Source organism: Ambystoma mexicanum, chromosome 1q, assembly GCF_040938575.1.
Source record: "Ambystoma mexicanum isolate Mex_15411 chromosome 1q, UKY_AmexF1_1, whole genome shotgun sequence".
Classification (NCBI taxonomy): Eukaryota; Metazoa; Chordata; class Amphibia; order Caudata; family Ambystomatidae; genus Ambystoma; species Ambystoma mexicanum.
In genome coordinates this window covers 452,066,522-452,090,607 of record NC_090922.1, presented here as the reverse complement: position 1 = coordinate 452,090,607, position 24,086 = coordinate 452,066,522, and the positions used below count along the sequence as shown (strand labels likewise).

General features: G+C 49.0%; 1 protein-coding gene, 1 non-coding gene and 1 pseudogene across 2 annotated transcripts in view; 2 read left to right on the top strand and 1 right to left on the bottom strand.

Moving 5' to 3' along the window:
- The window catches only part of NUP93 (nucleoporin 93), a 1,186,812-nt gene extending 1,176,528 nt beyond the window's left edge, over positions 1-10,284 (bottom strand). Inside the window, exon 1 of the mRNA XM_069640327.1 lies at positions 10,063-10,284. The gene's annotated coding sequence lies outside the window, so the exon portion shown is untranslated. The remainder of the gene's footprint in view (positions 1-10,062) is intronic.
- Positions 10,285-18,291: 8,007 nt separating this feature from the next.
- On the top strand, positions 18,292-18,445 carry LOC138565004 (5.8S ribosomal RNA). The gene has a single exon (XR_011300926.1). It is a non-coding gene; the product is annotated as a 5.8S ribosomal RNA (ribosomal RNA).
- Positions 18,446-18,918: 473 nt separating this feature from the next.
- On the top strand, positions 18,919-22,481 carry LOC138565521 (28S ribosomal RNA; annotated as a pseudogene).
- Positions 22,482-24,086: the final 1,605 nt, after the last annotated feature.

The following is a 24,086-nucleotide window of genomic DNA, read 5'->3' as shown; positions in this document are numbered from 1 at the left end:
GCATTTCCCCACTGTGGCCCGACAAGCTGAATCAGTTATTCCCAATTTCTTGCTTGTTATGAGTATATCAGGAGGCAGGCCCAGATCGACCTTGTAAACACCCAAGGCATAAATTAGTTTTCAAAAATGGATTAGCCGAGTCTGCCAATTCAAATTTTCTTGATCATCAAACAAAACTATTTGATTAACAATAGTGTAATAATATATTGAATACCACAAGAAGTTATTTGTATCCAAGACATTAAATGAGCATAAATACAGCATTTTTGTGTACCACTGAAGACATTGGTGAGATGAGTCAGGCTTTGCAAATTCTTTACAATTCCACAAAAACTGCAAGTCAAGTAACTTAGTTTACGTACTCGACCTAAGATAAATGCACTCGGCCCATGGCAACGAATGACTAAAATATAAATATGCATGTCACCACAAACACACTTAATGTTTGGCACACTGCTGCCACCCAGAGGCCAGCCATGCACAGTGAGACTTGTGTTTGACGTTTACTGCAAACAAAGTAAATGTTACTTACAAGTTTCAAACAAGTTGCGCCCAGGTGCCAGGTGCGCAATACAAATAAACTAACAAACAAACATCCCCTGCAAATGGTACTCCCCCTTCATAAAATCTGTCTGTAAAATGTTAAATGTTTGCGCATGAACAGACACAAATAAATAGATAAAAAGGCTTTGAAAACACTTTGGCCAGCTATCATACCACACAGGTGCTAATATATAATACAATCATAACGATAGGCTAATTAGTGTATGATATTTCAATTCTATGTCATTTTACTGACGTTCCTTTTTTTCCGAAATTCGTTTATTAGAAATGATTTTGAAAAAACAAATTAGTGTGCAAGTGGAAGCAGTCATTGCAGTCTCCAATCTTTTCAAGTTGATTCCTGTGCAATAATCTGATTTGGAGTCCTACCTCACTCTCTACTACTGGAGGTGAAGGAGTTAAAAACTCCCAGGACCGCGAAGCGGAGCGCAGTGGTGTGCAAGTGGAAGCAGTCATTGCAGTCTGTGCAGTCGGCTGAGGCAAGGCGGGGCACCCTGATTTACCTTTCATACTATCAGGTAAACCGGCATTGAACTGAATTGTGGCCACTACATTGACATTTATTAGTGACTATTCGAACTGAGCGAAACTGAGCTGATTGATATCGCTACTGTAATCGCGGCAAAAATACTAGAACGTTAGGAGCAACTTTTGCAACAATCTAATATTACTCCAGTGATCCGTACTATCGTTACGGTTATTGGAAGCAGCGTGTGTGGGGAGCAAGAGGAGCTCCGTGCGGCGACTGTGGGCTATCAGCCTTTGAGCCGCTCGGTTCCCACGCGCACTGTATCTACGCGTAAGAAGCAGGAGGAGCGCTGTGCGGCGACTGCGGGCTCTCAGCCTTTGAGCCGCTCGGCTCCCACGCATTCTATATTCTCATGTGGGAAACAAGAAGAGTTGAATCCATTACATCCGTCTGTATTAACACGTGTTGGGAAATACAGATAAGCATTTTCTCATGAACGAGGTGCCTTGACAAGAGAGGGGGGGGGGGAATGAGAAACACGTGTGGTCCCTGTTGGCGCACAACCCTTTGGGCTGCACGAATTCTGAGTCCTATCCCTTATTCCTATCTTCCATTTCCTTAAATTCCTTTCACCTTACCCTCCCATTTTCTCCCCCCCACCCCCCCACCACCCTCTCCCCCCATTTCTTTTGGTACATATCTAAGATTCAAAGGACCTATGAAATTAAGGAGTACCTCACTACATGATGATCCTAGAGCCCCGGAATGGGAGGATCCGAAAATGAAAAAATGCCAGTCAAATAATGGTGGTAAAGGCTCTACAGAAGATCTTAGAGGGGGTCCAACTATGGGGGTGGGGGTGCCACGGACAAAAATTCAAGCACTAGTGCATGTAGACTCCTGTCTCTCATCTGGTTCTACGCCGGTGAGACGTGTTGGGGCCCTGGGCTCTGAATCCACCCTAGTTGACAACTGGAAAAAGGGACTTGAATACACAACAACAACAAAAATTTTGAAAAAAATAGAGGAACATTTTGGGGTAAATAAAGTGGTACATGAAAAAGTAATTCATAGAGACAGTAACATATCCTCAAGCCCCTTAAGAGACAACAGACAACCTGATGAAACTATCAATCCCCCACTTGCTCCGGATACAAGTATCCCCATTTTGAGCCATCTGAATCTGTCAGGCATAGAAAACAATCAAGAATCTACGAGTCTGGTGCAGGATGATCCACCGATTGAAACATCATTTGTTATCAATCCAAGTGAAACCCAGGAGGCAATCTTGGCTGAGGGGACTGAGCCGAATGTTAATACATTAACTGCGCTCAGTTATGTGTTGAATTCGCTGGTCTCCGTTTTCGAGCTTTTGAAAACTGAAGTACAAATCCAATCTGGATCCATGATTGAATTGACAAAAGAGCTGGCTGTATTGGACGGCTCCATAGTGGGCTGCTGCAATGCCGTCAATGCAAGTGTATTGCCAAAATTACAGTCGATGCAACTGGAGTTTATCAAACAAGGGCTGGACATTTCAGCAATTCAGAGGTCCATTGCAGACATACATAAATCAGAAGAGGCTGACAGATCCGTAAACAAAGCTCTACTAGCCCAATTGCAAATGTATAATCTAAATTTGCAAGAACAGGCGGTGCCAGAGCTTAAAGAGGCAGTCCCTCTACATGAGGATGATACATCTCTCTCAGCGTCAACCCTAGAAGAATTCATGAGACTGGCGAATGTGAAAGACGATCTTTTTGACGTGGTCTCAGTGGAGAAACCTCTAGTGGTAAACATCGATATTCAGTTGGATTCCCAAGAGGGAGCAATTGAAGAAGCCAGTTTCATAAGTCCAAACCAAGGTAGAAAAAAAATCCGAAAGAGGGAAGCAAGACGGGCAAAAAGAATCAAAGAAAAAAGATCTCAATTGAAAAAAAATCTGGAGAAAAAGCCAAAGAACCAACAGCGAGTAAAACAAAATAACTCTGCAACCAACTTATTCTTAAAGAAAATTGGAACCTCGCATCCATCAGTGGCAGAGGACGATCAGGAAATTATTGAACTGCCATCTCTGGATAGACCACAGGTAAAGGAGGGGGGTGCAAAGAAGAAATATAATCAAGAAAGACCTCTACAAGTCATTCACGAAGCCAAAAAAAAAATCTTGTGCTAACAGAAATGAGGCCAATTACAGTATTTTCTCAAAAGGATCACAAACAGAAAAGTGCCTAGACAAACCAGATGTGGTCCAAGTACTGCCAAATCTAAAGAAGGGAATTACTTTGGCTCCCATTTTTCTGAAAGTTAGATCAAAGACGGGCACTAATTCAACATTGAATGAAGGTGGTTCTGCGGTAATAACGAAACCTAACATGAAGATCGCCCCAATTGTTTTGAAAAAACACTCTGCTCAAAAAAAACTTACTTTTAGTATCTAATGATTCTGATGTGCCCAAGAAAGTTAGAGCTCAACCATACTCACCATTAGAAGCCTTGGTAAAAGAAAACTCACAGAGTGAGCCGCGGAGGTTACAACAGCAAGATACAGTACCTGTAATTAGAACTAGTAACCTCAGTGAAAGTGTGGACACAACCCCTGACAGTAGGAAGGATGCAAGGGCCCACAGATCTGAAAGAAGGCAGGCAGTAGATGCCTATATACAAGGACATTTTATCCCTCCACTTGTAGTACCAGTTTCGACCACTTTGCATTGTAGATCTATTGATAATGACGATAAAACTGTGGGGATCGAGAAACAAGCCCAGAAGGACATTGAGACTGGGGGTCTGTCTCTATGAATCCAGGAGTTGTAACATCTGATATTGCTGCAGTAAGTGCGGAAATAGACCCTCCAAGGGTGATTACTCCTGTGGCTACTTCTAAATTGACTTCTTGTTCACAATTGAGTTTACCTAATGATTTCTCTAAAGAAGTATTATCACTCATTAAAGATGCTCTGGGGGAATTGGATCCGAATATGAAAGAGAAAAAAATTATGTGCCCTCTGGCAAGCGAGTAAAACCAGAGGACACCATGGGAACTGAAAAAGCTATCCCTCGATCGGCCTTGTGTTCCATGATTCTGAAATGTAGGCCAGCCCCATGTATTCAATATGACTTGAACCGAAGAGCAATCTTAGTAATTTTTTCTGATATTCCATCATTAGAAGATATTACATCTGCAGATTTGACTCTGGTTGAATTCACACCCAATCAAAATTTAAACGCAATACGGGTATGGATGCAATCTAAAGTAATTCACAATCTGGTATGGCAGGCCAAAAACTCCCTGTTCGATCTGGGCTTCTTGCTTAGTATAGAAATGGATAGTGTAATAGAACCAGATGTCCCAAGCAACATGGAATCTATGGCAAAGGCGAAAACTACAATGCTGAATGATCAAGAAACAAAGCAACGATCACAAGAGAGGAATTTTTGTGCTTGTAATTGTAATGTAAATTAGCTATCTAACTCGCCAAACTATATTCCTCTTGCTTTGGTCAGTTGGAAATCGCAGGGATTCAAACACCTGTTGAATAATGATGACAGTGGCTTAGGTAAATTTGATGTGATTCTACTCCAAGAGAACTGGTTATTAAGCCCTATAGTCTGGTCAGGATACCAGATACATCTGAACCCAGCTCGGAAGTCTGTAGTAGGTAGACCCTCAGCGGGTCTTCTGGTGGCCTTGAAAGATGAACCAGGATCCTCGTCAAATCTGTGGGCAATGCCAAATGCGCATATGTTACTTGTAAGGGCGGTGGATCAATGGTGATGTATACGCGATTTTGAACATATACTGGAACCCACTAGCCATCTCATCTGAGTGTTTCTTTAGGGATCTTAAACTATTCGATATAGTGTCTGCTGATGAAAACATTGTGTATTTCATCCTAGCGGGAGACTTGAATATGAACTGCTTGGCAATAAATGGTGTGCAAAAGAGTGAAAGGCTATTGCAATGGAATTCTATGGTTGCCCTTAGAAACTTGCAAGTTTTGAATGGAGCGTTTAAGACAGATATTCCACCAGCACCGACTTGGAAGAGAGGAAATTCCGTTTCTACAATGGATTTCATTTATGTAAATCCTGCGTTATGGACAGTGATGTGTTCCTTTTGTGTGTCCCCAACTGTGGCAAGTGACCATAACATGTTGTGCGCCAGTTGGCAAGTAATGGCAGAAGCTATTGATAACAAACCAAAGACAGCAAAAGGTGGATGTTTTGTGGTAAATGGTGGGAAGAACCGTCTATGATGGACGGAGAATGCCTTCATGCACTTTAATCAAATTCTATATGATTCAAACAACTTAAATAATTGGCAAACATCCGACATAGGCTTAACATATAGTAACGTCATGCAAATGTATAGTTAACAAAAGACTTCCAATTCACAAAGAGAAAGGCATATTCATACTTTTGATAGATCTATATTCATTAGGAAGAGAGCATATTGTGCCGAAGTGAGAAGTCTAACAAGGCATCCTCTCTCTGTCAGAATGGTTCTCATCAAAAAAGTGCGCTTGAACTATAACAACTGGCTAAAAGGACATCGAGCCTCACTCTACCAAAAAGATGGAGCTAGTATGTTGTCAACTTTGGCTGGTAAAAATATTTCAAAAATGAGGGCCATACTAAATCAAGCGAACAATGTCCACCAATTAGACCTACAAACAACAGCAGTTGAGGTACATCAGTGGATAGAACATTTCCAACTATTATATGCATTACCTTTAAGCATGGTCCCTACCCTAAACTCTCGAGATGAGTTGAGGTTTTGGCTCCGTTTTGATCAGAAGGAAATAAAACTAATTATGACCTCAAGCAATTCACGCACTGTGGGCCCTGACGGGATCTCAAATTCCGTGGTGAAAAAACCTCCCGAAGTTTGGAGTTCAATTCTCTATAAAATATTCTCTGCTATAAATAAACATCAAAAAATTACCTAAAACGTGGACTGAAGCAATCTCAGTTCCGATTTACAAAAAAGGTGACCGTCAACTACCGATGAGTTACCGTCCAATCTCTTTATTGGATGCTCCTGCTAAGATATTTTGTTGAATTATATTAAAAGAGCTTAATGAGTGGGTGGATAAAAATTGCCTAAGAGACCCTTTCCAGTCTGGTTTTGTAAAAGGCATGGGCACGATACCAAACATCTTAGCCCTAACAATGATCAATCTGAGCAAGTGGACGGTGGACTCCCACTATATCTGGGGTTTATTGATTTTAAATCCGCCTTTGACTATATAGATAGAGCCATGCTCTTAGCTAAACTTAGAAAACACCTGTGTCCAACATCGCTAGTAAATCTAGTGATGTTACTACATACGACCACATCTATGCGAGTCGAACTGAACATGGAAGGAAAATTATCGCCAGCCATCTTTACACATAGAGGGGTGAAGCAGGGATGTGCTCTCGCATCGTTCCCCTTTAACTTCTTTATCCTTGATTTAGGTCCTGTCTTAATGAACTGTGTAGTAGATGCGCCTCGCATAGGTTCCCAAAAGGTGGCCTATTTACTATACGCAGACGATTTGGTATTGCTGTCTCGTACACCCATTGGCCTACAAAATATGCTAAACCAATTGGGCTTATACGCAATGGCAAACAATCTTATGATCAACACAGCCGAATCCCAAATACTAGTTTGCAATAGCAATATTTCCCAAAAATATCATCCAAAATGGTCCCTTGAAAACTGTGTATTGACCGAAGTTGTGAAATATAAGTATCTTGAAGTGTATATTGAGCACAAGAAAATCCTAAGTACTATGACCACCGAAATTAGGGTTAAACTGAGTGCCTTGATATCTCAATCGAAAATTCTCCTAAGAAAATATGGGAAGTTCACATTGAAACATTGTGTCTTTTTATAAGTCCAAGGTAATACCAATTGTGTTATACGGAGTTGAGGCCCTGGTGCCGCAAAATTGTAAGTTTTGGGACAGTTTAGAAGCTAGATATTTGAACGCTGTACTATCACTTTCACCTGGAACACCACTGGCTATATTACGATTCGAATTGGGATTGGTGTCTCTGTATGCTCACGCATTATGGAAGCAGTGTGCCCTTCTACGAAAAACGCTGGATGGGTTTAGAGAAGCCTACCTTCTTGAATGTACTGGCCCAAAATCTATTAACAGCAAAACATGGTATATCAACGAAGTGGAGAAATCACACTCTAAATGCGGCATCCGATGCCTCGGTATCGATTGAGCTTCTTTTGACCAATCCTGATCGTGCAAAAAATAAAATGTATCAAGTTGACTGGATCAGTAATATGGAACTTTGTACAAAACTCAAAGACTTCAACTCTGATGCATTTGGTATCAAAAGATATGGAGTTATATCTGAATATCTGTTGAAATTCCCATCACATGCATGCCGACAGAAATATTTAAGATTTAGATTAAATCAGTATGAAACAAATGAGATCTTGTTTAGAAGGAAGGTTATATCAAAGGAACAGAATTTCTGTCGACACTGTCAAATTAAGGATCAAAGAGAAACGCTACAACATCTTATAATCGAGTGCACTGCATTATATGATATAAGAGTGAAATGTTTTGGGGAAAAATTTTGTTCAGAGTAGCACAGATTACACACAAATATGGAATCTCCTATTCTCTAGTCCGAGAATAACTATACAGATTGCAATTTTTAAATTAAATTTTTCCTGAAACTAAAACTGGATAAATTGGATAAATGTGAAAAGTGACCTTCATGTGAAATGTGAGTTGCGAGAAACTATGTATGTATATTTTGTTGTCTTAATTCTGCACAATTAGGTTTAAGCAATTTTCAAGTATAGGTGTTTTTCATCATGTTTTATGAAAATGTATGTAATATTTGAAAAAAGTTGGTTTACCAGCTATAACAAATTTAAAAAAAAAAAATGTTATTGTTTATATTTGGGGGGTTCCCCTCCACTCCTCTTTTATTCCTCACATATTTTGATTAGTTCTTTTAAAAAAAATAAAATACTTTTAAAAAAAAATCAGCAAATCAGTGCAGTATTGCTATTTCAGTAGAGATGTACAGACTGGATTGAACTATTGATCGCTACTTTGTGTAAACATATAGTTAGCTTTGTGTATTCATTATTTAAGATCAAAGAAAGTAAGAGACCAAGCAGAGTAGATAGCGCAGCAGGCAAAGAACTGGGCAAACTAGATGGAATATTTTATTTGCTGCCATCTCAAGTTCATGGTAGCTGTTAAGAAGCAACAGGGTGATAAGCATGAATATAAGCTTGCTACCAGCCAACCCCATCCCCTAGCGAACACATTTTATATCACCTCATTTTTATTGCAAAAAGTGATAAAATGTACAGCTAATTTTAAATATATAACATCTTAGCAACAGTCACTCAACCTGCTGATCTTTCCTGGTAGACTTCTACTGTAGGGCATGTCTACGGACCCATTAATGTGTTCAAAATCACTGCATTCCCAACACTACAGTTCGTGTACATGACTTCAAAGTCAACAGTTTTTCAGCTCCAGTCACACTGACACTTTGCATACATTCATTGACTGTGTACAAGTGGCAGCTTCTCGATAATGGACGAGGTGGCAGTGACACATGGGCACCCTCATCCATAATCGAGGAGCTAGCCCACTGTATACAATGAGCACTGCTTCAGCTGCTTTTTGCAGCCGAGGGAGCTTTTCTCGGCTGGCTTGAGCTGTCAAAGGGAAACGTGGTTTCCATTTGACAATACTGTATTTCAGCCTTGCATATCCAATGAGCCATGCAAAGTCAGGGGTATTATGCTTCCCCAACCTTGCATGGGCCACTGGGGATGCTGCATGAGGAACTGCATGGTTGTATGTGCGAGGAGGCGCTACTGCACCTCCTCGCACATACAAATGAAGCAGGGCACTGTCATCAGCACGCTGGCTCTTGAGTGCCTGTGCACGAACCAGGAAGTGCTCTATGCTTCCTGGTTCCTGTTTGTGCTACATGGGAGCTGGAGCAATGGGAGGAAACATCAGGACCGGGTCAGCAGGTACGTTAATTTAAGTATGTATGCATTTGTGTATGCGTGTGTTGTGTGTAGTGAGTGAGTGTATAATGATTGGTGTGCGTGTATATTAGTGCATGTGAAGGTTGTGTGATTGTGTGTGCGCATTGTTTGTACTGGGCCGTGGAGCTTATTTTGGTAGGAGCAGTGTTATCGCACAACCACCAGCCAAGATCTATGACAGATGCCTACTAAAAAAGACCTTGCATGCATGCACCTTCAGCCGCCCAGCGCCTTACATGCACACAATCAGTATGCGAGTGAGGCCCTGGGAGGGCGAGAGGGCTGGCATGGCATTTTTTACTGGGCACCTCTGATAAAACAAGCATAAGTATTCTGTAGCTAGCCTGGCATTTAAATGCAGTCAGTCCAGCCATTTCTTAATGTGGCATGACATTTTATATTGGGCATCTTTGATAAGGCAAACATAAGTGGTATTAATTGCCTAGACTGGCATTTTGATGCAGCCAGTCCTGACATTTCTTATTGTGGTATGCCATTTTGCATTGGGAATCTTTGTAACAGCAAGCATAATAACTGCTATTATGTAGCTAGACTGCCATTTTGATGCACCCAGTTTGGGCAGGTTTTCATATTGTGACATGGCATTTTTAGTGGTAAAGCCAACTGGAGTATGTTCTTACTTGGGGATACTGCCATATTTTGGCAGAACTAGCGTGGTCATGTTTTCTTATAGTATCTTCATTACTTACATTATGCGCAAAGCAAACATGAATATGTGCTTATTTTTAAGATGTATATTAACTTAATGCAAAACTTGTATTACATTAAACCTACTCTTAACATGCTCAATTTAACGTTTTTGTAACTACTTAAACCATTTTGGTCTGTTAACGTGTAATCGCTGTGCCACCACCTTGTTGGATTTGTCCCTCGGGTTTGCCCCCAACTAAGATTCCTAGTGACTGCACTGGTCACGAGCCACAAAAGTTATGCTTCACCCCCTCTTCCTACGACACAGGCACACACTCACCAGTGTCGAAAACGAGAAATACAACAGCGCAGAGGCTCCTGTTATTAGGGCGGTGAAACGAAGGACGAACACCTCAAATGCCTGCAGAGTATCCGCGCAAATTCGTAACGTGGGAAGAGCAAAGCAGCACGGAGACTAGAGTAAGAGACCCAGCAACGGTGCTACGCATGTCAGGCGGGTCAAACAGCAACGTCAAGCCGCACTGTAACGCAGTGTCTAGTTCCCATCCAAGAAACGGACCGTAGCAATGGCCCGCCTACTCTCCGTCACGTGACTTCCGATGTCATCATTGTGATTTTTTTGGGAGCAATTTTAGTGAGCTGGAAGGTTGTGGCTGCAGGTGCAGCAATTGTAACTGGAATCTGCTTGCAGTTGCAGCGGTTAAGGTGGGCATTGTAATACCAGATGGAAGTCTGGAGGCTCTGGCTGCCAGAGCAGCAGGAATCGCGGGAAGGCTTCGGCTGCCAGTGTTATATTTGTTATGACAGCCGAATCGGTATGGGATACCAAATATTACATAACACCGGTGCAAGTGCAACCGGAATTTGCGTGCTTTTGGCTTGCAGCGGTTACGTTGGGCATTTTCTTCGGGATATCGGGAACGTTTCTGCAAGACCCGTTATGGAGCTTCCCGCCGACTTCGTCTTGTCACTCAAAAGGCTCAGCCTGCAAGAGCAGCAGCCATCTGAGTGATCTTGGCTAGCTGAGAATACAATGTGCATTTTCTTCGGGATACTGTCAGCTATTCGAAGTGATGGAGGGCTAAGAACAGGGACAGTGGATGGTGGTGTTTAACTGATCAAAGGGGGCTAATAGAGTTGACCATGGTGTGTTTAGGCTGAGTGGTTTTACAGGGGGTCGGCTCAGCTATCTGCGTGTGGTTCGGGAGAGGCACTTGGGCTTCTTGTTGTGGGTCTGCAAGGGGGAAGGGGCATCTTGCTATGTGGAGGGAGGATGGGGCATTATGGTAGTGGTCTAGAGGGAGGTATGGGGCATCTTGGTGGGGTCTGAATGGTTGGATATGGGCACAGTGGTGTGGGTCTGGCGGGATGGGACACATCGGCGTGGGTTTGGAGGGAGGGATAGGGACACTGGTGTGGGTCTGGAGAGAGGGATAGGGTACATTGCTGTGGGTTTGGGGCAGGGATAGGGCATATTAGTGTGGGTCTGGGGGAGTTATGGGGCACATGGATGTTGAGGAAAGTAGGGTGAATCTTGGAGGGGTCTGCAATGGATCGATAGGGGCACATTGGTGTTGGTCTGAAACACATATGGGGCATCTGTTGGTCGGGAGGGTGGCATGGGTCATCTCGGTGTGGGTGGGATGGGGCATCTTGTGGCTCTAGGGAGGGGATGGGGCACATTGGTGTGGGTTTGATGGGAGGGATGGGGGCCATTGGTCTGTCTGGGGAGGGATGGGGGCACATTGTGGGTCTGGGGGGAAGGATGGTTCATCTAGGTGTGGGTCTGGAGGACAGGATGGGGGCAGCTTGCTGTGTGGATGGAGGATGGTGGCATCTTGGGGTCTGCAATGGATGGGGCACATTGGTGTCGGTCTGGAATAGGTATGGGTCATCTGTTGGTCTGGAGGGTGGGATGGGGCATCCTGGTGTGGGTGTGATGGTGACATCTGTGGGCATCTGGAGTGTTGGATGGGGCATCTTGGTGTGGCTCTGGAGGGAGTGGATGAAGGCACATAAGTGTGGGTTTGATGGGAGGGATATGGCACATTGGTCTGGGGAGGGATGAGACAGATAGGTGTGGGTCTGCAGGGAGGGATGGGCATCCTGGCTTGGGTTTGATGGGGGCACATTGGTGTTGTTTTGTTGGGATGGACGGGCACATTGGTCTGGGGGAGGGATGGGGCTCATTGGTGTGGGTCTGGGGAGGGATGGGGCATATTGGTGTGGGTCGGGAGGGATGGTGGCATCTTGGTGTCTGAAGTGAATGGGGGCACATTGGTGTTGGTCTGAAACAGGTATGGGGCATTTGTTCGTATGGAGGGTGGCATGGGTCATCTAGGTGTGGGCTGGGAGGTTGAGATGGGGCATCTTGGTGTGGGTCTGGAGGGAGGGGATGGGGGCACATTGGTCTTGATGGGAGGGATGGGGACATTGGTCTGTCAGGGGAGGGATGGGGGCCCATTGTGGGTCTGGGGGGAGGAATGGTTAATCTAGGTGTGTCTGGAGGGCGGGATGGGGGCAGCTTGCTGTGTGGATGGAGCGATGGTGGCATCTTGGGGTCTGCAATGGATGGGGGCACATTGGTGTCAGACTGAATCGGTATGGGGCGTCTTGGTGTCATGATTCCTGCCCCTCATGTCCCCAGCTCTCCAAGATGTCAGGCTGGAGCCAGGCCACGATCACCTACATGGCCCTTAAGGGCTTCTCCATCCCTCCAAAGACCCACTTGGAGTCAGACTTGGCGCTTGTGGCACCAGACTCACTCACTCCCATAGGATAACATTGGGGATTGGACTTGTAATGCATTGATGGGGACAAGATGGATGCCCCCACATATTTCGGTTCCCAGAACTGCATGTGCGGTCTAGTCTTTTGGGTGTGGTTCAGCACAGAGGCATCTGGGATACCCAGAGACTATTTAAGCCACACCCAGGCTGAGAAACATGCTTTGCGTTTTCTGCACCTGCAGCGTGACACTCACCGTGCTCGGATCGGTCTCCAGTAGGCCTGCATCTTTTTTCTGCGCTCAGCTCCTGCAAGAACAAGAACACCGTTAGGAACAGCCTTACCTTGCGGCGCTTCTGCCCATCAGTCATCGCTCCTTCTGTCCTGCGGGCATCTTCGGCGGTGTCATTCCCATCCCGGCACGCCGCTTCCTAATGAAAAGGGAAAAGAACAGAAAAAAGGCATTAGTAAGCATTCTGCAAATCTTCGCTTATTTTTAAATACTGTACGAGCTTCAAACGCTTACCTGAATCCCAGCCGCTCTGGGGGAACTCTGTCTCCGGAACTTCTCATCCAACTGCAAGAGGGAAAAGACACTCTAGGTTAGACTGGAAACATCTAGAGGTGCCGCATACCGCGCATACCCACCGCATTTGTTCTTCATAACCAGCATCCACGCTGAAAAACGTTGCAGCACCTAAAAGACACAGAAAAAGAACTCAGTTCAATGCAAATATGAAAGGCGTGCATCGCGCTCTCACTCACCTTCAGCGCTACTCATCTCAGCAGCACGCCGCCATCCCCGGACGCCGGCCATCATCTAAGGAATGTTGCTGGTGAGATTTCCAATGGTTGTAATAGCCCAGTCGGTTTCTGCTTGGATGACTTGTTTTGAGAACACACTCCACAAGATGGGATGAATTGGATAATGTCTTTACGCCACGTGTGCCACCAATAATTTCGTTTCACCTTGGCTAGGGTATTAGCGATTCCGGGGTGGCCCTCGATCAAGGAATCATGATAACCGGACATGACTTGTTCTCGTAGTTCTTGGTTTGGTAAGAATAAACGATTCCTGAAGTAGGGTAACTGATCTTTTATCATGTAATGTTCTTCTTGTGCACTCCACGCTTGTAATTCTTTCTGAGTTATGGTTGCTGTGATTCCTAGGAGCTTGTCACTCGGGATGATTGCTATTGGGTCAGGGGTCTGATACCATTGCTCTTCCACCCCCATACGGGAAAGGGCATCGGCCTTCCCGTTTTTCACCCCTGGTCGAAATGTAATCACGTAGTCATATTCAGCAAAAAAAAGAGCCCAACGTAGTTGTCGTGAGGATTGGGCCTTTGTCGATTTTAGGTACTGGAGGTTCCGGTGGTCAGTTATTACGGTGATTGTGTGTCTGGCGCCCAAGAGGTAGTGCCGCCATGCCTTAAAGGCTGACTTAATGGCTAGGAGTTCTTTGTCTGTGATGGCGTAATTGAGTTCAGGGGGTGTGAATTTACGCTACCGGAAGGCAACAGGGTGTAACTGGCCTTTTTCGGGGTCCTTTTGTGAGAGGACGGTTCCCATAGCCATGCTTGAGGCGTCTGTTTCCACCAGGTATGGGAGATCAGGGCGAGGGTGGCGTAAGGTTGGGGCAGATGTGAATCTTGCTTTGAGTTCCTGGAAAGGCTCCTCGGCTTCTGTTGTCCACTGGAACTTTTTGTTGCTTTTCCTTAGTAATGACGTGATGGGATACACGATTTGCGAAAATCCTGGGATGAACCGGCGGTAGAAGTTTGCAAAAACCAGCATACTTTGAACCCCCTTGAATGAATTTGGGGATGGCCAGTTCAGGATAGCATCTACCTTGTGTACATCCATTCGGATTCCATTCGGGCTGAGAATAAAGCCCAGGAATTCCACCTCTGAGACGTGGAATGAGCACTTTTCGAGCTTGGCGTAGAGCTGGTGTTGACGGAGTTTCTCCCATATGGATCGGACGTGTTTAACGTGGTCCTGCTTTGATGCGGAATATACTAGGATATCCTCGATGTACACTAGAGCACAGGCATCAATCAATTCCCGTAGGACATCGTTCATGAAGTATTAAAATGCAGCAGGCGCGTTGCAAAGGCCAAAGGGCATTACTTGATATTCGTACAAGCCGTATTTGGTGCGAAAAGCGGTTTTCCATTCGTCCCCCTGTTTTACACGAACAAGGTGATATGCCCCTCTCAGGTCTAGTTTTGTGTAGATTTGGGCATCTTTGACTTGATCAAGCAATTCAGGGATCAGTGGCAGGGGGTAGCGATTTTTTACGGTAATCTGGTTCAGTGCGCGATAGTCGATGCACTTCCTCAAGTCCCCCTCCTTTTTCGGTACGAAGAATAGAGGACTGGCTGCTGGAGACTTCGAGGGACGGATGAACCCGTTGGCCAGGTATTGGTCAAGATAGGCCTTCAGGTGCTGGTTTTCTGGTTCCGTGAGTGTGTAAATTCGCCCACAAGGGATTTGTGCACCGGGTTTCAGGCCGATTTGGCAATCGTATGGTCTATGCTGCGGCAGGGTATTAGCCTGTTCTTTCTGAAAGACGTCTTGAAAGTCCTGGTATTCACTTGGTAGGGTGCCGATTGCCACAGTCGCAAGCGTGGAGGTTCTGGTGTCTATTGGTTGTTTCAAGTCTCGGAAAAGGCCAATTCTTTTGCTCGCCAATCAATTAGAGGATTGTGAGCTGCCAACCATGGCATTCCCAAAATCAACCGGAACTGTGGTGCCTTAATGAGGTCGAAAACGATAGATTCTTGGTGTCCATCCTGGCACAGAAGGGTTAAAGCTGCAGTGCATTGGGATACTGGACTAGAAGCTATTTCCGTGCCGTCGACTGTGGTAACAGTGTTGGTGGTTGATTTAGGGCGTAATAGAAGCCCCATCTTTGCCGCAAGATCCTGGTCGATGTAATTCCCAACGGCTCCACTGTCTATGTACGCTCTTACTGTGTGCATCCGAGATGGTCGTTGGTGATTGATCAAGACCACAGTACAAAATGGGAGGGCTGTAGTTCACTTTCTTCGCTCGACAAGTGGACCCCTACACTTGCCGGGCCGGGGAGTTTTCCGATTCCTTGATGGTATCTTCCTTGTCTGTGGCCCCTACCGTCCACGACAGTGGCTTCACAGGGCACTCTTTAAGGAAATGACCTGACCTTCCGCAGTACAGACATAACTGCTGCTGTCTCCTTTTATCCCTTTCCGCTTTAGTCAAGGGGGATCTGACCCCCCCCCCGATTTGCATTGGTTCTCCTGAACCTTCCGTTGTTTGAACAGTATTGTCCTTTGAACACACATACATAGGGCGATGGTCCGGTCTGGTTCGATCTGCTCTTTGGTCCTGCAACCTATGATCCAGTTGAACAACAAGGTCAATGAATTCTGAGCAGTATTTTGGGGGGTTCACTACTTGTGCGAGAACATCCTTGAGCTCCCCCGCAACCCCTGATGAAATAACGTGGTTCTCTTCTCCACTGGCCATTCTGCTTCAACTACGAGTCTATTGAACGTGACTATATATGTTAATAGGTCTTCATTCCCTTGGCGTAGGGACAGAAGTTTGTTGTCTAATGCCTGCTCATGAGTACGACGGGCAAACAGCTTTTCCATCTCCTGCTGAAAGCCCCTGAAGTCGTGCAGCAAAGGATTGTCTTGGGCCACAATGGGTACAGACCAGTCAGCAGCGCTACCACTCAGGTAGGATAGCACAAAAGCGACCCGTGATTGGTCATTCGGAAAGGCCACTGGCCTACAAAGGAAGTGCAGGCGGCACTGGTTCATGAACGTTGCAAACCTCTTGGGATCCCCCGTAAATCGTTCGGGCGGGGACAAGGGGACTGCCCCAGGAAGGGTTATCTGAACGGGATTGGCTGATGGCACAGGCATCGAGGGCACACTTCCCGGCAATGGTGCATGCCCGGCTTGTGACTGGAGAAGTTGCCGGCTTAAATCATGAGTGTGTTCTTTGGCTATCATCTCTCTCCTCAGGGTGTTGGTCTCCTGCCTGGCTGCATGTACTTCGGAACGTAGCTGCCCCAACATGTGGGCTAACTGGTCGGTTTCTGACGTTTCCATGACACCCAGGTGGATTTTGATGTGAGGCTTTGCGTTCTGTAACGCTCATCTGGTATCCTGTCGGACTCTTGCCAGTGAAGTAACTAGGCAGCAACGAGCCTACATCAATCAATGTGCCCCTGCGCTGAAGGCAGGACAGAGAGCACACTATCCAAGAAAACAAGGTGAGCTGTGGATCAAAGGGAAGGGTTGGACCCCGGGGAAGAAGGGGTTCAAGCACACAGAGATAATAGGGAGTTAAACTCTACCAATCCTGTGTTTCAGGCCCAATCTCCAGGCGAATAGCCTCCAGGGAAGGGTTCAAGGTCGTAAGAGGTCAGAACAGGCTGAGTGATGTCCCCGTGGATACCAGGTGAGCGTTACACTTGGGTGGGATGGGGCATCCTAGTGTGGATGGCATGGGGACCACCCATAATCTGTGTGCATCTGGAGAGTGGGAATGGGGGTATTTGGTGTGGCTCTGGATGGGGGCACATTGGTGTGGGTTTGATGGGAGGGACAGGGCATATTAGTGTGGGTCTGGGGTATGGATGGGGGCACATTGGTGTGGGTTTGATGGGAGGGACAGGGCACATTGGTGTGGGTCGGGGGTACGGGAGCACAGTGTGGGTCCCGAGGGAGTTATGGGGGCACAGTGGGTCTGGAGGGATGGATCGTCTAGGTGTGGAATGATGGAGCATGTGGGTCTGAGTGAGGGCTGGAGCACTCTGGTGGGAAGGAAGGGCGGCATCTGGGTGTGAATGGAGGGATGGGGTATGTATGTCTGGATAGAAGGATGTTGGTCTGTGGGGGGGCTGGGAACATGAGTGTGCCAAAGGGATGGGGTAATCTGGGTGTGGTTATAGAGAGAGGGCGGAGGGTGCCATCTGAGTGTGATTCTGGAGGTAGAGGTGAAGCATATGGGTGTGACTCTGGAGAGAGGGGTGGAGCAGCTTGGTGTAGTTATGGAGGGACAGATGTTGGTGTCTTTGTGTGGGTTCGGAGGGAGGGATGGTGGCATGTGGGTCAGAGGGAGGTGGCATTTTAATCTGGAACGTGTGTTTGGAAGGAGAACTGGGGCATTTGAGTGTGAATTGGGACATGTAGGGCTGGGGTATTTGCTTGTGAGCGGGGGCATGAAGGATTATTAACTGGAGCAGCTGGAGGGAAAGCCCCGGGCCCGACCTCGGTTGCGTCCCAGACGTGCACACGAGCGGTCCGAGGGATCACTTGTGCTACGGTCTGACCAGCAGAGCGGTCCAGGGCACGTGGACAACCAGGTGCCGGGGAGCAGGATTCCCTTCCACCAGAGAGGGGTCCGTGACCGAGCAGATGGACAGGGATGCCTGGCAGGGTTGGGTTAACCTGCTGGGGATGTCCCCAACCACGCACTGAAGAGGGAGCGCTGCACGCCTCCTCCACACTGAGCCGTCCGGGGGCACGCGCTCCTCTGTGACCCCCCAGCCGGCGAGCATTGGTGGACACACCCCGGTCAGCAGGAAAGCCAGAGTGGGAGGATGCGTGGATTGGGGTGGTGGTGGAATGGCCTGCCTCCATCCCCATGGGAAGCATCGTGCTGCTGCAGGTGGCGGACAGGCTTCCAAGGCTGAGCAGCCGGATGTTTTTTCCACCATGGTCTCGGCCAAGTGGGGAAGCTAGACGAGGCGCTGGGCTGTCTCGCCACAGGTGGCACTGCCTTCCCTCGGCCTCTCCTGCACCTGCCGGGTCAAGCAGACGTCTCTTGGCGGTGGGTCACTCGGCTCACGCGTCAATGAAGAACGCAGCTAGCGGCGAGAATTAGTGTGAATTTCAAGACACATTGATCATCAACACTTCGAACGCACCTTGCGGCCCCGGGTTCCTCCCGGGGCTATGCCGGTCTGAGGGTCGCTTGAACATCAATCGCCCCAGGGTTCCCTCCCAGGGGCATGGCTGGGGCTGTCGCAGGGACCCCGTTCCCTTCGTTCCCTTAGGTCAGACCCCGATCAGCACAGTCGCAGGATCCCTGGACCTGGCATGCAGGCTCATTGCCGGTGTGTCCTGGCAGCCCCATTTTCCTTGACTTGTGCCGGTTTCGGGAGGGTGCCCAGTGCGGGCTGGTGGTGGTGGCGGCAGCAGGCCTTAAAAAAGCCAGGCGCACCTACACCCTATCCCGGGGCACCTGGCCGTGCCGCATGTGGCTGTCTGTGGTGTCCCACGTCTGCCGGCACGGGATGGCCCTGGAGCGTGGGCCTCGTGACCATGTGGGCTTCGGCCGCAGATCCGGACAGGGCACACTCGGCCACGCCAAAGGCACAGGGCTGGGGCAACCCCCCCGTATGGGCCTGAGGTCAGCCTCCCCAAGCTTTGTGCTCCCTCGACTACGCCCTCAGATCAGATGTGGCGACCAGCTGAATTTAAACATATTACTAAGCAGAGGAAAAGAAACTAACCAGGATTCCCTCAGTAACGGCGAGGGAAGAGCCCAGCATCTAATCCCCATTCAGCGGCAGGTGTGAGAAATGTAACTGAAGACCGACTCCCCGGCGTCAAGTCTGTCTAATCGAGTTTCACTCTGCGGATGGTGTTAGGCCGGTAGCGGCCTCCGGCATGCCGGGATCTGGTCTTCTTGGAGTCGGGTTGCTTGGTAATGCAGCCAAAGCGGGTCCTAAACTCCATTTAAGGCTAAATATGGGCGCAAGAGTGATGACCAACAAGAACCGTAAGGGAAAGTTGAAAAGAACTTTGAAGAGAGAGTTCAAGAGGGCGTGAAACCCTTGAGAGGTGAACGGGTGGAGTCCGTGCAGTCAGCCCGCAGGATTCAACACGGCGGGAGGTCGGTCGCCTGGAATGGCGTACGCCCTCGCAAGATTACCACCCGGGCACATCTGGCCCCCGCAGGCCTCATTTCCTCTGTGGTGGTGCACTGCGACTGGCTCTGGGTCGGCTGGGAAGGGGGCAAGTGGCTCTCCACTCTGCCAGAGTGTTACAGCCCCCTGACAGCAGTTTTGCTGTGTCGGCGGGGCCGAGGGAAATTGACTGCCGCCGCGCCCTTCTCCAGCAACCGTTCCGGCCCCTCTTGGGGGTCACTGAGGCGGCGACTGGAGACAGGGCTCCCGATGCGACTGTCTACTGTGGTGGACTGCCCTCAGTGCGCCCAGACCACATCGCACCACGGGGCGGAGAGGCCCAAAAAGGGCACTAGGGGTCTGAGGGATGTTGTCGGTTACCAACCGGCCCGTCTTGAAACTCAGACCAAGAAGTCAAACACGTGCGTGAATCAGAGGGCCAAAACAAAACCCTGAAGTGCAATGAAGGTGAGGGCCGGCATGCGCCGGCTGGAGTGGTATCCTGTCACGGTGGGCGCACCACCGGCCCGTCTCACAAGCTCTGTCAGGGAGGTGGAGCATGAGTTTGTGTGATAGGACCTGAAAGATGGTGAACCAGGCCTGGGCAGGACGAAGCCAGAAGAAACTCTGGTGGAGGTCCGTAACGGTGCCGACGTGCAAATCGGTAGCTGGTTCCCTCAGATGTTTCACCCAGGATAGTTGGCGCATGGAAACCCCAGTTTTATCTGGTAAAGCGAATGATTAGAGGTCTTGGGGCCGAAATGATCTCAATCTATTCTCAAACTTTAAATGGGCAAGAAGCCCACCTCGTTGGCGTGGAGCCGGGCATTGAATGCAAGTGCCCAGTGTGCCACTTCTGGTAAGCAGAACTGACGCTGTGAGATGAACTGAATGCTGGGTTAAGGTGCCCGATGCCGACGCTCATCAGACCCCAGAAATGTTGTTGTTTGATATAGCAGGACTGTGCCCATGGAAGTCGGAATCCGCTAAGGAGTGTGTAACAACTCACCTGTCAAATCAACTAGCCCTGAAAATGGATGGCGCTGGAGCATCTGGCCCATACCCAGCCGGCACTCAGAGCCGCGGGGGCTAAGCAGCGACAAGTAGGAGGGCTGCTGCAGTGCGCACAGAGGCCCAGGGCGAGGGCCCGGGTGGAGCCGCCGCAGGGGCAAATCTTGTTGGTAGTAGCAAATAGTCAAACGAGAACTTTGAAGGCCAAAGTGGAGAAGGGTTCCATGTGAACAGCAGTTGAACATGGGTCATTCGGTCCTAGGAAATGGTCTAGCACCATTCGGAAGGGGCGGGCGATGGTCGCTGCTGCCCTCAGCGGATCGAAGGGGAGTCGGGTTCAGATCCCCGGAGTGGCAGAGATGGGCGGTGTCCAGTGCTCTAACGCAAACTATGCCAGAGAAGCTGGCAGGATTCCCGGGGAGAGTTCTGTTTTCTTTGTGAAGGGCAGGGCACCCTGGAATGGGTTCACCCCGAGAGAGGGGGCAGAGCCTTGGAAAGTGTTGTGGTTCTGGCGGTGTCCGGTGAGCTCTCGCTGGTCCTTGAAAATCCGGGGGAGATGGTGTAAATCTCGCGCCAGGCTGTACCCATATCTGCAGCAGTTCTCCAAGCTGAACAGCCTCTGGCATGTTGGAACAATGTAGGTCAGGCAAGTCAGATCTGTAACTTCAGGAAGGGCTGGGTCGGTGAGGCTGGGGTGCGAATCGGGGCTGGCCGCGTGCCACTCTGGATGTGAGCCGGGTCCTTCCTGTGGATCACCCCTCTCCATGCCCCGTTCAGGGCCGGCATTCTGCCTTGGCCGACGCCTAACAGCTGACTTCGAACTGGTGCAGACCAGGGGAATCCGACTGTTAAATTAAAACAAAGAATCGCGTAAGGCCCACGGTGGGTGTTGACGCTATGTGATTTCTGCGCAGTGCTCTGAATGTCAAAGTGAAGAAATTCAATGAAGCACTGGTAAACAGCGAGAGTAACTATGACTCTCTTAAGGTAGTCAAATGCCCCGTCATCTAATTAGTGATGCACATGAATGGATGAACGAGAATCCACTGTCCTTTACCTGCTATCTAGCGAAGCCACAGCCAAAGGAACGGGCTTGGCAGAATCAACGGGACAGAAGACCCCAGTGAGATTAACTTTAGTCGGGCACTGTGAAGAGACATGAGAGTTGTAGAATAAGTGGGAAAATACCACTACTCTTATTGTTTTTTCACTTACCCGGTGAGGTGGGGGCGAGCCCTGTGGGACTCTCGCTCCTGGCTCCAAGCGCCCGGCACTACCCGCTCCGGGGACAGTGGCAGGTAGGGACTTTGACAAGGGTGGTACACCTGGCAAACCATAATGCAAGTGTCCTAAGACGAGCTCAGGGAGGTCAGAAACCTCCCACGGAGCAGAAGGGGAAAAGTTTGCTTGATCTTGATTTTCAGTATGAATACAGACCGTGAAGGCAGGGCCTCAGGATCTTTTTGACTTTTTGGGTTTCAAGCAGGAGGTGTCAGAAAAGTTACCACAGGGATAACTGGCTTGTGGGAGCCAAGCGTTCATAGCAATGTTGCTTTTTGATCCTTCGATGTCGGCTCTTCCTATCATTGTGAAGCAGAATTCACCAAGCGTTGGATTGTTCATTAATAGGGAGCATGATCTGGGTTTAGACCGTCGTGAGAGTTAGTACAATACTGATGATGTGTTGTTGCAATAGTAATCCTGCTCAGTATGAGAGGGACCGCAGGCTCAGACAATTGGTGTATGTGCTTGGCTGAGGAGTCAAAAGGGCAAAGCTACCATCTGTGCGATTATGAATGAACACCTCTGAGTCAGAATCCCCCCTAACCTTAACGGTACCGCAGTGCTGTGGAACCTCAGTTGGCCTAGGATAGCCGGCCTCTGGGCCGGTGCTTAGAGCCATTCGCCTCGGGACTCTAGTGTGAACAGAAGGGGGCCACCTTTTTCACCCATAGCGCACCGCATGTTCGTGGGGAACCTGGTGCTAAATTATTCGTAGACAACCTGATTCTGGGTCAGGGTTTCGTAAGTAGCAGTGCAGCTACCTCGCTGCGATCTATTGAAAGTCCTCTGAGCCAAGCTTTTGTCAAAATGCTCTGATGTGGTGCTGCAAGGGCCTCCATCCTTCCTCACACTGTGCCAGGGGCGCACGGGGAAACTCACACCCACCCTGGGTGCACACTAGTGGGGGTGGGTGGGGGGCGCTCTCCTCCCTTCCCGGTCAGCCTAGCAGAACAGATGGCCCAGCCGGCAGCAGGCAGAGTGGCCAGCCCTTGGGAGGCAGGCGGAGAAGAGGCGTGGCAGCTTAAGCCCCAGCATGCAGAGGCGGTAGTACCTTAAGCATTGGATGGTGGTGTCAGGGCAGTAAGGGCCTGACGGCCGCCAGGCCATCCGGTTGGGGACCCGACTGGCCATTTGGTCGAGGGGCCGGGGTAGTCGGACGAGGTGGCCTCCGTGGCGGCTGGCACGGCTAACTCCTTCATTTGTCTCTGGTCGAGTTCCGTAAGCCCCCACTTAAGCCCCCATTATTAATAGTCTGTGCGGAAGTGACTCCCTGCAGGGCGGCTCTGTGGCGCAGGCGGTAGGCACCTGCTCGGCACCTGGACCGATGCAGGGAAGAGAGTCTGGGCCTTGGTTTGCCAGTGCCGGCGTAGTGCATGGAGGCTGTGCCTGAAACCCGGCCCCAGCAACACTCTTTCAGAGTGCAGAACCTCCACCAAACTCACAGATGGACGTCGGAAATAGGAATTCCGGCCCCTGTTTCGGACTAAAGTTTCAGCTGAGCTAAGGCAAGTGCAAGAAACGGAATTAGCGACCCTGCGGGGTGCCTGTACCTCTGCACAAGTAGAGGCTGGTAATGCGGCCTGGCCCGAGCTCCGGGTCGGCTGTGACACCTTCCACATCCTTGGGGTAATGTCATCCATGTGTGACCATGTCTGAAACGCAATGCTGGTGTCAAGGGGCGCCCCGACTGGGCCTCTTTCCTCTGTGGCACTAGAACCACTAAGAGTGGCCGGCCCCGAGTTCCATGGTATTCATGGGTTAGTCCCGATCCCCGTGGCAAGTGTCACCCGTGTGTGACAAGTCCCCAAGCCCAGCGGCAGTTGCGGGGAGCCCCAGCGCCGTCCTCGTGCCTCCCTGGAGGGAAAAGTTCCCCCGCCTTGTGGGCAAGTGTCCTGTAAAATTATTTCAGAATGTTGGCCACCCTACTCACAGAGCGCCATCTGGTCGTGCAATGCTTTCCAATGGGCCCGGACGGAACGGGCCTTTGGCCTCCCATCTGCAGGTGCCCACGGGTAGGGCACGGCAGCACCCCACCGCAGCCGCCCTGGAGCTCTAGTGGGGGGGCCTTTAGACCTTTTCCCCCCGGGCAGTGACGGGGATCCTTCCAGGGCTCCCTGGGACCACCGCTGGGCTTGGGGATGGACGACCCACTTGCGTGCCCGGCCACCCTGGCGCTCTGGCCGGGCCAACTTGGAGCTTTCACCTCCACCTTAGAGCTTTTCCCTCTGGGCAGGGACCGGAACCCTGCCAGTGCTCCCAGGACTGCTGCTGGGCTCTGGGACGGATGACCTACTTGGGAGACAGGTGCCCAAGGCCTGGTGTTAGGCAGAAACCTGTGCAGTTCCCTTAGGGACCACTGCAAAAAGTTTAAGACTACAGGTGTTGGCAGTAAACCCAATTGGTAGCAG